The sequence below is a fragment of the Protopterus annectens genome, chromosome 3.part1 (genome assembly GCF_019279795.1).
Source record: "Protopterus annectens isolate FY-2018-M chromosome 3.part1, PAN1.0, whole genome shotgun sequence".
Classification (NCBI taxonomy): domain Eukaryota; kingdom Metazoa; phylum Chordata; order Ceratodontiformes; family Protopteridae; genus Protopterus; species Protopterus annectens.
Genome location: NC_056732.1, coordinates 152174068 through 152188846, shown reverse-complemented (window position 1 = coordinate 152188846; position 14779 = coordinate 152174068).

Below are 14779 nucleotides of genomic sequence, written 5' to 3'. Positions count from 1 at the left end.
TTTGGCTTTTTCAAGGGTTACAGTGGCCATGCTATACACATGGCATAGCTCATCCTGGTCAAGGCCTTTGACACTATAACCCATGCTAGCATAGTCAGCAAATTAAATGCATTGCAAATTAATCCATATGATGAAAAATGTTTAGCAAATTGGCCAAGAGACAGAACCCATATCAACAGGTAGGAGATGCCTCATCAAAGAGCGTAAAAGTTACCAGCGGTGCACTGAAGGACTCAGATTTGCAGCCCCTTTTGTTTTGCATTTACTTTTCCAACTTTCATACACCAAGCCAAGACCTCTAGTCAACCAAGTTTGCAGACAACTGCACACTGGGAGTCATTGTTAAGTGACCGTCTGACACCCAAGCCCTGCAAAAGGAACCTACACTTGTAAACACCTATTGTACTAACACTTGGATTAAATAAATGCAAAAAGTGTAATATACTTGCATTTGGTAAACCCCCCCCCAGGATATGACATAGACAATACCCCAATCCAAAATGAGAATATTGTTAGAAACTTTAGTACTTGGGTTGATAATTCCCTCTCCTTTGATTTCACTTAATGGCAGTAGTAAGGAAGGTCCAGATGATCACCAAGTGAATATTCTTTGGATCCAAAGAGGTCATTGTCCCATTACATTCAGCATTGATTAGACCAGTTATTGCATGCAATACCCCTTTTTGGGATATACCTCACTAAACATATCAAACAACAGGAAAGACCCCAGAGGCTCCTAACGAAGAAGATTATTGACTTAACAACTTTTGCAGAAAAGACTGGAAATAATGTCCCTTTAGTTAGTGTCTTAAAAAATCCTGAGGGAGATATACACCTTGCTTTCTGAGCCTTTAGATACCCAATGTTCCTGAATCTTTTGTATCTCCACAAACTGAGCAGTCCTATAAATTCTAGAACAAGGGATCTAAATCTTTACCAGTAGATGAAAAAAAAAAAAAAATTGGAGAAATAGCTTAATTATAACACACCTTCCCCACCATTGGAATGGACTCCAACAGGTTTCTAGTTGAATGCTGAAAGCTCAAAATAGTGAACAACCTAAAGGTCGGAAATGCCAGATCTTGATCTGCTTTATGTAAGATCGCGGTACAGTGAGGATTGGAATATTTGCCCTTTCCTCATTGTAGTGTGATCTCGGACTTGGTATATATATATATATATATATATATATATATATATATATATATATATATATATATATATATATATATATGTTCATAGGTTCATAGGTAGGTACTAGGCTATCAGCCCTGGGGCCTATACAAGCTCAGCCAAAAAGGTACCCTGGCTTTTGCCACCCAAGAAAATTATTTTCCTGTGCCACTGTCAAGCAGAGCCACAGAGGTGATCCCCAGGGTGAATTTCCTATTTCCCATCCAATCATCAAGATTTTTCTTGAAGAGTGCTAATGAGGAGCTTTGTTTGATATAGATAGGTAGTTTATTCCAGAGTATGGGAAGTCTCTGGGACGGGAATCTATCCCTCCAGCATGTTTTGTTTATTGTGGTGACAAGGTTTAGGTCCCTAGAGCGTGCAGCTCGGAGGGATTGGGATTTCTTTAAGTGGGGCATGTCCATTAGCTCTGAGTTTGACATAGCTTTGTATGTTAGGCAGAGATCACCTCTGAGTAGGTGATATGCAACGGAGTAAAGCTGGAGTTTTTTGAGACGGTCTGGTAGGGCATCTGTTTGAGGCTGGTAATCCTCTTTGTAAGGTATTTCTGCAACCTTTCCAGTTGTTGTAGATGTCTTGTGAGGTACATACCAAAAGGGGCATTGTACACTATAATGGGTCTAATGAGTGATGAGTAGAGTGGAACAATGACCTCTTTTTTTCTGGATGAGAAACCTTTTGTGATGAGGTGTGCCATGTAGAAGGATTTCCTGACTACTGTGGCGATGTGATTATCAGAGGAGAGACTACTGTCCACCTGTGTCCCAAGGTCTCTTATCACACTTTCGGTGTTAAGAATACTATCGCCTATGTTGTAGTTCATGGGTACAGAGTTTTTACTAAAGGGGATGACAATGCACTTTTTGGCACTGAGCTTGAGGCCATGACTTTGACACCAGGCATCTGTCTCAGTGAGGCCCTTTTGTAGGATGTCCACATCATTAGGAGTTTCGATTATGGCTCCTAGTTTGCAGTCATCTGTGAACTTCGTTAGACAAAGACCTTCATTAGCCTGTACTTCTGAGAGGTAGATACCAAACAGGAGAGGACCCAGGACTGAACACTGTGGTACTCCACTTGTCACTGGTCTGAAGTCGGATTTGGAGTCTGCTACTTTCACAGTGTGGGTTCTGTCAGTGAGCCAGTTGGCAACCCATCTTGTGACATAGGGATTTATACCTAGTTTAGTGAGTTTATCTATAATTCCAGAGTGGGGGATGGTATCGAAAGCCTTGGCAAGATCTAGATAGGCTGTGTGAACCACCTTACCCTTGTCTACTGCTTTGGTGACTGCTTCAAAGAAGTCTACCAAGTTTAGGAGACATGATCTGCCTTTTAAAAACCCAAACTGGGTGTGATCCAGAATTTGGAGATTACCAAAGTCTTTGTTTATAAGTTCCACGATGATACATTCCATGGCCTTGCAGACCAGGCTCATCAGGCTAATGGGCCGGTAGTTCCCAGGGTCCGTGGTGGCTCCCCCCTTAGGGAGTGGGATAACCATTGCTGTGCACTATTCAGCAGGCACACAGCCTGAGGTGAGGCTATGATTGAACATGGTACTTAGGTGGGGTGCCAGTTTGTTCTGTAGTTCGTGTAGAACGCAGCCTGGTCCTATTGATGCTGTGTTCTTGGCTTTGGAGAGTGTGGTTTTTACCTGTGCAGCCTTGATTACAGGAACTTTGCATTGTTCTGGTATAGAGATGGGCTCTTTAGGAGGTGAGAGGGGGGTAAAATTAGCACTGAAACTATCTGCCAGGATGTTGGCAATATCAGTTGGGTCTGTATATTTAGTGCCATTGTGCTGTAACTCAGAGCAGATCTGAGTGTTGCCATTGAGATTCTTGACATAGCTATAGAATGCTTTGTGGTTATCTTTAGAATCAGTGGCGATTTTGTTTTCGTAACTAGCTTTGGAGGATTATATCAGGGATCGCAGCTTCTTACTGAGGCTGACCAGGGAGCTCCTCCACTCATGGGATTTTACTCTCTTTTGCAAGAGTTTCTTCCTTCTGTTGTACAGTTTGTTTATGGCAGGGGACCACCAGATTGGCTTCCTTTTTTTGGAGGATAGTGTCTTGGTTCTGTTTGGGACAGCACGCTCCATGCACTCATGTAAGTGCTTATAAAGTGCAATTGTGTAGGATTCAGTAGTCGTAACTGTATTGTCCATCTGCATGGGTGTCATGACGTTCGCCACTTCTGTCTTAAGAAGCATGAAGTTGGCTTTGGAGAAATTTTTTACCATGGGGGGTGGAGGCAGGATGTGGAAATCTAGGGTAATTAGCTTATGGTCAGATCGGACCAATGAGGCATTGACTTCAGGTGTGGAACACCGGTCACTCATATTGGTAATGACTAGATCTAGGATATTGTTGCCCCTGGTGGGGATGTGAATAAGTTGATCCAGGGCATTGGAATTTATGAATTCCAGAAAGCATTGAGCAAAGGAGTTAGTACATGAGTAGTTTTCCCAGTTAATGGTGGGGTAGTTGAAATTGCCCATTATTAGGGTGTTTGGTTGAACCCTAATATTTTCCAGTACATCAAGAAAAGAGGAGTGGGAATCCTGGGGCATGGTGGGTGATCTGTAGCAAGCTACAATTTGGATTGCAGTTTTCCCCAGAGTTAGTTGCACTTGGATAACCTCGGCTGCATTATACTGAGCAACTAGCCTGGAGGTATGGATATCCTTAATGAATATGGACACACCTCCGCCTTTGGTGTTCCGGTCCAGGTTACATGGCTGAAAAGTGTGGTATGAGTTATAGCCTGGTAGTGCAGGGGTGCTTCTGGAGCCTTGAACCAGGTCTCAATCACTGCACAGATATCGATGTTCTCCATTTTAAGGAGTGCTTCCAGTGAGTGCATTTTGAGATTTAGATTTCTAACATTGAGTAGCATCACCCTCAGTTTTTGCTTGCCTGTTCCTGTTATAGTGGTGAATTTGTCATTTGAACCTTGCCTAAAAAAGGCACTATGGGGGGGGCAAGAACCTTAGCCAGTATCCGGATATATATATATATATATATATATATATATATATATATATGTAGTGGGGGGGTGGGGGGGTGCAGCCCCCCAAAATAGCGTGTTCAAGGTCCTGCATTTTTTACCTTTAGGTCATTCGTGTTTTTGGATTTTCATTTTTCTAATATAGACCCGACTCCCACTGCAAATTAAACAGAGTGATGCATTCTTTAGGGATTCAATAAACTCTGTGTACGCTTCGAGTGAAGCCTACATGGAGTTTATGTGTTTGTGTGGTGAACAGCAGCGCTAATTACATATTCATGTTGCACACTGCAGTTAAACATAAACAAGTAAGGTTTCATGGCTAGCAATAGTGTTTCCAGACAGGAAACTGTGTAAAGCAATACAGACAGCAGCAGAGATGTAAACCTGTTTACCTATGGGCAAACTAGGTCTGTGGAATTGCACAAAATGCTGCCACAATTACCAGGGTTAATAATACAGCAATGTATGTAGTCCAAACACATTACATACAAGTGTATACAGTGCAGAGTATTGTGGAATCCCTTTTCAGGCACACTGAACAAAAGTGGTGTAAATGATGCATAATGGTACATACACGACCATTTAAAATAAACAGTCAGGGGAAGTGTGTGTATTAAATAGGGACACATAGATGAATTGTAGGAATGAACACAAAGAAAGAGGACAGATGAAACAAATTACTGTACAGCAGATGAGGTGATGTTAATGAAGACAGTTGTAGAAGAAACACTAATCACATATCAACATGATACAGTAGGGGATGCACAGTGAATATATATTATGTGACTGTCACACAGGGTGACACAACAATGGAGAAAATGTCCTTGTAAAATAAGCATCCTGACATGAACAATGGAGAGGACATCTATCAGAGATGTTATATACAATAGGGATTAGATGCATATAGTTACGCTGTGCAAAATGAGTTGCCTGTATATGACTGTAATGTCAGCAGAGGTCTCCACCAAGTGGGACATATAGTTACAGGCTCATGGACAACAGTAAACAGAAGCATGCACAATCATGGACAATATCATAATAATACCATCAATAATCCCATGCTTCTGACATAGCATATCTGATTGTGAGTGATCATAGATGGTTCTGCATGAACAGACTTGTACAACTATTATGAGATGTCAGCTATCTGTGAGGGTAATCAAGCACACAGTCCTGACACTGTAATATATGCTGGAGATGTTAGGAGGGACATTGCCATACCTGTATGTGACATTATGATCAATCCAGGCTAGTTGACAGGTGTGCATGGCATATATATGGCACAATCCACACTGTCTCAAATGTAATCCATGTCATCCATGTTATCAAACAGCTATGTATATACTGTGTGCATCACCAGAACAGGTATCACAATTGCATCTGCTATAACACCTTGATGGGGATTCTGCACCATCATACCTAGGTATGGCCAATAAGATGTGTGGGAGCTCACTGTGGCAAAGGTGGTACACCATCACTGGAAGATGTGCAGGGAGGTACATGAAGAAGGGTGCATTGTACACCGCTATTGGTGTAATGAAGGCTATGAACTATGGAAGCACTATTGCCATTGATGTGGATGTCCTGCACATAATCAGGATTTGTGTTACATACAAGGGAGTAGACATTCTGCATACCATCTACCTCAGTACACAGGCCACATATCACTTTGTCTGATCATAGGGATGTGCTGTCTACATTATCATTGGGTTGTGAATTTGTTTTCATCATGTAACAAATCTCCCCATGATTTTGTTTCATCTCATGTGTTTTCATGGCTGTGGCAGTAATCCTTTGTGTGTGTTGATACTGTCTGCATTATACTAATATCACAGCTGGATTTAATGATTTTCCACAATCTTCAGCCCTCCAGGCAGCTGTTTGGATACAATATGTGTATGTCATTCTTGACATCTGTGACTTAAATAATGGACAGGAAAGGGCCTAGCACACTGCCCTGATGTACGGACCTGATTACTGAACTCAAGATATAGGCCACTTCACACACTTCAACATATTTAGATGTCAGGTATGTGATCCAGTGGTCTACCCACTTGGGGATATAGGTGTTTATGGCCACTTGTGACAGTGTTGTAATAATACCTCAATGTGGATTTGTGTCAAATGCCTTGGCCTGATCAAGTTTCACAGGATGATAGTGTTGTTATCATGCATGCCCTTGATGACCTTCTTGAGGACATCTAACAGATGTAACAGATATGGATGTAGCATGAACAAATCACACATGTCTTTCACAAACACCAGGATATTGCCAGTGTCCATTTAGAGAAGTTCCATGATGACGTGTTAGTCTATCTCACAGATGAAGTGAGTCAGGATGTGTCTATACATGCACACATCAGTTGCTGCCCCCCCCCCAGTCAGATGGATGCATGATGATGTACACCCTCCTATAAGAACATATTCCATCTGGAGGCTGTGCTGACATGTGGATTCAACCATGTCTGGTAGGTCTATGTTCTGAGTCACGGTATAGGCAATCTGTGATTTTGACATGGCCCATTGATTCTGTGTTATTCACTGTACAAAACACACAGATGTGCTACATTCCTTAGCACAGAACCTGAGTAAAGCTTGTATGTATACTTTGGATGATGGGCAGTGGTGACAGGGGGTTGATTTGTTTCCTGAGGTTGGGTATGTCTGGTGGCACCCACATGCACATGTCTGCTTAGTTGGGTATTCCACTTACCCTTTCAATTGTATAGGAATAGTTGATTTGTGAAAAGACCTACAAATGCAACCGTGGGCACTAATCACATTCTGTACACTGGTACTATGCACGCAAGCCATACAACTGTACCAATGGCATGTACTTACATCAATTGCACAACATATGTCTATGTGTGTTTCATGGGCAAGATGTGTCTGAGCAGCCTGCTGCCATATCAGGTCACATTAAAGTTCACTTGCTTATGGCTCTTGCAGAGAATTTACTGACAGAAATGTGAATATTCACACAGTAGTGCTGCTGACCCCCGCAATAATCCTTAGTTCTAGCAAAACAGCTGCACATACAATGAACTCCACAAGGTTGTAATTATATCTAAATGTGTGATACATTTTTGTGTATATCACAGATTAACAGCATGTGTATGAGACAAGGCTTATGTAACCATAAAAGCAATATGAATTTATATTGTCACAGAGCATTTAATGATGGTATGTAGACATTTGCACACCTATGCCAAACTGCAATTGTCACTGTGATGGTGGAATGTGAACTGTGTCAATGGTTGATCTACTCCACTACAACAACACATGTCCTAATACACCAATAATATACACACAAGTGTATCATACCATGTCACTCATGTCACTCAACAACAAGTACCATTATGACTCTGTCATAGTTTATGCTGTGGTGAATTACTTGAGACATGCCTCTCTGGAATATATGAAGAGACACATGATTGAACTCTCACATTATGTGTCCCAGGCAGCATTCTACCTTCATCCAGGATGATGCCACAATATGAACAAAAAATGATGGATTTCAACAATTGGATTAGCTTCTGGTGTCAATCCAGGGGGATTCAGTATCACTCAGCCTGGGCTTACATGGCCAATGAGTCTTGCTGCTTTGTGAAAGATGGTCTGCACCTGTGTCCTCTAGGCTGTCAGATAATGGCAAAGGTGCTTCCCTTCCCCATAGTGCCCTTGTTAGACAATGTCAAAGCAACAAAAGTTCTGACATAACAACAACTACTCAAGGCAAACTCAGAGTTCTAATGTTTAATGCTAGGAGTCTAAACATGATGCTGCACCAGAGGAAATTGCCAATCTGCTAACTGACCAATTTGGCACTAACCTCAACCTCCTGGCCCCACCAACCATACCCCAAAGCATACCTGACTGCAGTCCCCTGCCTAGTATCTCTAGACATCAGGTCATATCTGTGGTATCCAAGGCTAAAAACCTCAATGGTACAAGATAACATCCCAGATTGCTTTTTAAGCAATCTAAAACAGGACCTAGTGGGCCAAATTAGCATCCTCTTTAACCATAGCCTGATAACTAGCTTTGTTCCAGCAGAGTGGAAAACAGCAGCAGTAATCTCCTTGCACAAAGGTTGGCCATCAACCAACCCTGAAAACTATAGACCTATAAGTATATATCCAAGGCTATGACTCCTTGAAGGCTTACTGTTGCCTAGGCACTAGAGGAATAAATTTCTTTTCTTTTTCAGTCGCTGTTGCTGTGTGGTTCGTTTTTGTGGTGAAGCAATTTCCTGGTTGGTGTTGTTATTTCTATAAGTATAATCAGTCTGTTCTTCAAAGCCATGGAAAGAATCATCATTGACCTTATCAACAAGGATATAGGTGAGCTTCAAACTCTAGACCCAACCCAATTTGGCTTAATTAAGGGTAGGTCATACTTATCAAACCTAGTAGAAGGTCACCAGTGCCCTGGATAAAGGTAAGACCGTGCATACCACCTATCTTAATCTGGTCAAGGGTTTTGACGCAATCCCCCACTCAGGTATCATTTTGAAACTCTCCCAGCTGGGGATTAACCCTTACAACACTATATGGTTAGCCAATTGGCTCACTGATAGAATACATACTGTCAAAGTTGGTGACTCACCCCTGCCAGTAGAACCATCACCAATGACATTACTGTTTGAAATCTACTTCTCTGAAGTCCAGGCTAAAGTATATGGCCTTTGGTTTACCAAGTTTGTTGATGATTGCAAATTGGTTGCAATCATTGAGTTCACCAATGATGTAAACATATTACAGGAGGGGCTAACACAGCCAAATGATTGCTGACAAAACAACATGGTCTGAAAATAAACACAAAAAAGTCCCATTCTTATTGCCTTTTGCTAAGTGGAATTTCCCACTAATTACAGCATTGACAATACCCCACCCAAGCTCAAACCCAGTAGTACAACACCTGAGAACAATGGTAGATATCAATCTGAAGTTCAAACAATAAGTTTCCACAGTTGTAAGGAAAGTCTTCTACATCATGCACCTCATATGTCAGGCCATTGTATCCAGGTCTGAGGATGTTATAACAGTACTGTACTTGACCCTCATCAGAGCACTAATAGAGTACAATGCCCCCTTTTGCATGTACCTTACCTGACACCTGCAGCAGCTGAAGACACCACAGGGGTTTCTCAACAAGAAAACACAGGGTCTACAAACCACAGCATGATGTATGTGGATAGACTGAAAGTTCTGTCAATGTACTCTGTATCAGATAGGATGAGGTGACTTGTGCCTGGCCTACAGGCCAGTCTCTGACTCTGCCCTGATGGAAATGCTGCACATCTATAAATCTAATGGTACAAGAGTCACTCTCAAGGGATCTTAACCTAGCCAGTGACACTAACAGAACATGCTTGAGGGACAGCGATAGCTGATGACATCAGCTGAGTCTGATGAGAGGAAGATGGTAATAGCAGTGTCCGACATGTTGATGTAAAATGCTCTCGCTAATGTCAAGCAAGTACACAAACACATACAGTAGTTGACTGCAGTGAAAACAGAACCATTACTTATCTAAGTACACTGACAGAGACCTCTGTATTTAACACAATCCCCACAGCACAAATCTGACTTGAAGAGTGTTGAATAATTGAACAACACTTTATAAGTGATGGCATCACCAGTGTTTGATGAAAGGAATATGGTAATAGCAGTGTCCAAAATGCTGGTGTAAAATGCTGTCTCTAATGTCAAACAAGTGCACAAACAAAACATATCAGTTGACTGCAGTGAGATTAGTACCACTACCAAGCTAAGTACACAGACAAGAGATCTCAGTACTTAGTGCAAGTGCCATGACACAAGTATGACTTTTAAAAGGTTACAGAACAATTTATAGTGGATGACATCATCATTGGATGTTGGGAGGCCTGTCTGAAATGCATAACTAGCAGCTAGCCATGAACAACTGTCAAGGTATGCATGCTACCAGATTGATGAGTGTGCAAAGTGCAGGATTTGCTGTTGTGTTTCCAAAGTGCAGATATACCTTACAAAGATAGCTTTGCAAACTATATGCAAACAGCTGTCAACATTACTACAGGTATTGGCAAATCTGAATGTGTATTGTCAGTATAAAGATGTACATGATCTATATGAAAGCATTTTTAATTTATTTCTGTAGTGCAGCGTAGTTGATATATTGGTAAACAAGTACTGACAGACCAATTTTGAAGTGCATGGGTGCAGGTAACAGATGGCTGCAGTGTAAATATTTGTTATTTCCTTAAAAAGTCCCTTCCCTCTGTATTTTACATGTACTTTCATGGGATGAAGGCTAAACAGATAGTAAACATAAGTAATACATGCTATTCTTCATTTTCCAGGGTGCACCACCGAGCAGCATGTTTGCATAATCAGTGACAAAGTGTTTGCTTGTGTGAGATAGACATTTCTACTGCGTTCCCTGTTGGAGTGTAGTTAAGCAGTGAGCAAACACAAGCCTCATTAATGAAATTATGAGAGTTCTGATTATGGAGTGTATGGAACACACTTGTGGCAGCAGGTGTAAATGCATTGACGCATTGCTTTTGGAGACCAGATGATATAGGGTTTGAATCCAGGTGTATCTAATAGTTTTAAATATGCATTTATAATGCACTGAAATAATTCTTTATTCTGCATTCACTGTGTGTTTCCTTAGCACATTGTGTTTAAGCAGCATTGCACAGAGGTAACTGCACCAATGAAGAGCCACTCACAGTCGCTTGGCATCGGTGCCTGATTGGTCCGGGTCCCTGTTCTAGACCTGCAGATGTTGGGAGATGTTGCTAACCACTGCACAGCACTGCTTAGTGACATTGGATGATAGAAAGCAAAAGATACAATGATGTATCCTTTTTGAAATCAAGAATGTCTGCGTCCTGCCTGCAGGTGTTCTGTCTGCTTTGTGTGTAGGCCATTAGTCCATGTTTTCATGATAATATGTGATGCACAAATGTGAGAAGCAAAGCTAAACTTTTTTTATCCTTGTGAGCAGTGTTTCTTAAGTTTGATCTTTGTGGCACTTGAACTGTGATCTTTAGATATTATATACTGTGTAGACCACCATATTTATCAGATGTGCTACACACACATGATTCACAGGTGTACTTTATATATTGGTTACCATAGAAGTACATTACATGATATTTAATGTATTTCTCTGTTTCCCTTATTTACACTAAGCTGCACATTGCACAAACACAGATATTAAAACATATATAATATATATATATATATATATATATATATATATATATATATATATATATAATATAGGTTTACTATTGTTTGTGCGAACGACATTCTATTGGCTGCAATGTGCTGAAAAACCGAATGTTGAATACACAAGAACTTTTGCACCAGATAGTCGACTCCACTTATGCAATTTGCATGGAGATCGCCATACAGTGGGGTGTGGAAATTCATCCCCGTCCCTACTGTAGTGCAATCTTGGAGTTAGAATATATAAGTAGAGGGGTGGGGGGGTGGAGTTTGATTTACATCAGCTCCTATATGGCTATCACGTGGTGGTTTCAACAACAATGTCGAGTCAAATGCGTCGAGCATTACTTTCGACATTGTATACTTTTTTTTTTTTGGTATTACCATTCATTTATTTGAATGGAAAATGTTTTTCCATTTGAATAAACAATAGTAAAACATATATATACACATATATGTATATATACAGATAATTTATGTGTGTATATATATATATATATATATATATATATATATATATATATATATATATATTTAGATATATATATATATATATATATATATATATATATATATATATATATATATAAACATAAATAACATTACAAAATAAATGTTAGTACACATAAAAGCTTTTACAGAAGTCTGGATTTGAACTTTCACACCTATGAGCCTATAAAACACAGTAACAGTGTCTTATCCTACTTTGTCACAAAACAGCTTAGCAGCAAGAATGAAAATCATTGCACATAAAATCAAGGCCAAAGTCATCTGCAGTATTAACAAGATATATAGCACTTCTACACTTTTAAGTTGTTTGTACTTGTGTTAATTTCAGATGTAGTGCAATGAGTGATTACACAACCATTATAACTATTGTTTGCAGAAATGCATCTCTGTCTTATTTTTGTATGGTATTCATTCTTCTCTTATCTGAGCAGTAATCTGACACATGCAGTCTGTAAGCATTTGTATCATTGTCCTAAAATGTGTGAGAATATTAAATAGCAACAATATACACTTTTCAACAAATGCAGGGGAGGTTGGATATTAGCAAACTGAAACTGTAAAATGTGTACTGCTTACTAACATTTAAAACCTTGATGCATTTGCTTCTACACTTCATAAGTCTAACCTGGCTGACACAAACACTGGAGGTGAGGGAGTCTGAATTGCTGCTGTGTTTTTCTTCTCCATACCAATAATCAATCACAGTTGTAATCCATTTGCAACAAACACTGAGGGAGTGCCTGCACTATGTTTAGATGTGCTACACTGAGCCAAGAATTTGTTATTCAGCAATTCTAATGAGTTCACACTTCATCTGCATCTTCACAATGCTCACAGGCCTGAATCAACACTATAAGAAGGGAACTGTGTAGTTAGGGAACCTAAAGGTGAGAGACTTGTTTATGTAGATAACACATTCCTCCTACATTCCAAAGAAATGCATCTGGAATGTTTCTCCCTGGGCCCCTGCTGAAAATAGGCTCTGTCCTAGTCGGACTTTCCCCATCAACAAATGTTAAATAAATAAATTACATAACTCTTTTTTATATTTGAATAACTTGAAAGTTTTTTACTTCTCCAGTGAATAATATTGAAAAACTAATAATATGTGTTACAGCTAAGCAGGGCTTTTATTCATGTGATATTTATGTGTAGTAACCTTCTTTTTTGTTTTATGTTGACTAGTGTCGAAACCATGGCCGCCTTAAGCTTAATGCCAAAAAATGCGTCATTATTCCCTTTGGGAAAAACTCAGCTCCCACTAATTACCACATCGATGGTAGCCCACTGAATACTGAAGGTGTTATAAAAGATCTGGGGACACAGGTTGACAGCAACCTCTCCTTCGACCACCACATTGCCACTGTGGTCAGAAAGTCCTTCTATGTGACACATCTCATTACCAAGGGTTTTGCATCCAAGAAGAAAGAGGTCATCATCTCTCTCTACTCTTCCTTCATTAGACCAATCATCAAGTATAATGCCCCATTTGGCATGTTCCTCACTAAACACCTGCAACAGTTGGAAAGGCCACAAAAGAAGTACCTCATGAAGAGGATCCTAGGCCTTAAACACATGCCCTACATTGATAGACTCAAAAAAACTCCAGCTTTTCTCTGTCTCATATCATCTATTAAGAGGCGGTCTCTGCTTGACTTACTAAGCCATGTCTAACCCAGCCCTGTTAGAAATATTACACCTAAAGAAATCCAAATCCCTCCATACCACATGCTCCATTGACCTCAACCTCATTACCACATCAAGAGAACATGCTGGAGGGACAGGTTCATAACCTAGAGACTGCCCATGCTCTAGAATAGACGTCCCATACATGTCAAGCAGAGTACCTCACTGGCCCTCTTCAAGAGAAATCTTTTTTTTTTTTTTTTTTTTTTTTTAAAACAAGTTTATTATTTTTAACATACAAAATAAATATCATAACAATCTTATACAAGCAGTTAAAATGTAAATAGTTATAACATTTGATAAAACAACCAAAATATTTACAGAGACATCCACTACAAATCAAATCAATTGATTAAACTGTAATGTCTTACTAATGAAACTAAGACTTTTTTAACAGGTTTTGTAAAGTATCTCATATAGTATAGTAAGATGTTTTTCTAGTGGTTCTTGACTTTATTGTCATTAGTTCTATATGACACACTTCAGTCATAACATTTTTAAATTCATTAAATGAAGGAGGAGTATCTGAAATCCAATTTCTGGTTATTATTTTTCTGGCCACTGCTAGAACAGACCATAATAAGGGAAGTTTAACTTTTTTAACACTTTTAGGAACAGGGGTGTTAAATAATATAAGTGATTTACAGACAATGAAATTATCTGTGAAAACAGCCTGCAAAAAATCATTGATTAACATCCAATATTCCTTCAATTTTATACACTCATAAAACATATGTGCCCAATCAGCATTTATTTCTACATTACATCTCTTACATAAGTTGTCTTTATTGTTTATTTTATTCATCATTAAGGGTGTATAGAAAGATCTATGTAAAAATATCCAAATAAAAAGTCTCCAATTAATGGAAGAAGTAGTTTTATAAGCAGATTCCAATATATATTGTTTATCTTGTTGTTTTGGTGATTCACCATTAATGGAAATGAAATAATTCCAATAAGTATCTGAACTGTAATGTGTTTCTTCTCTAATAATTTTATGTATGTGTGAGAGCTTACCTTTCTCAGAAACCCTATGTTGTAAATTTAATATCAAGTAGTCAATCAGAATTGGGACAGATTATTTAACTGTTAAAGACATTAAATCAAGTTTATTAATAAGATGTTGTCTAAAAGTCTGAATCTCT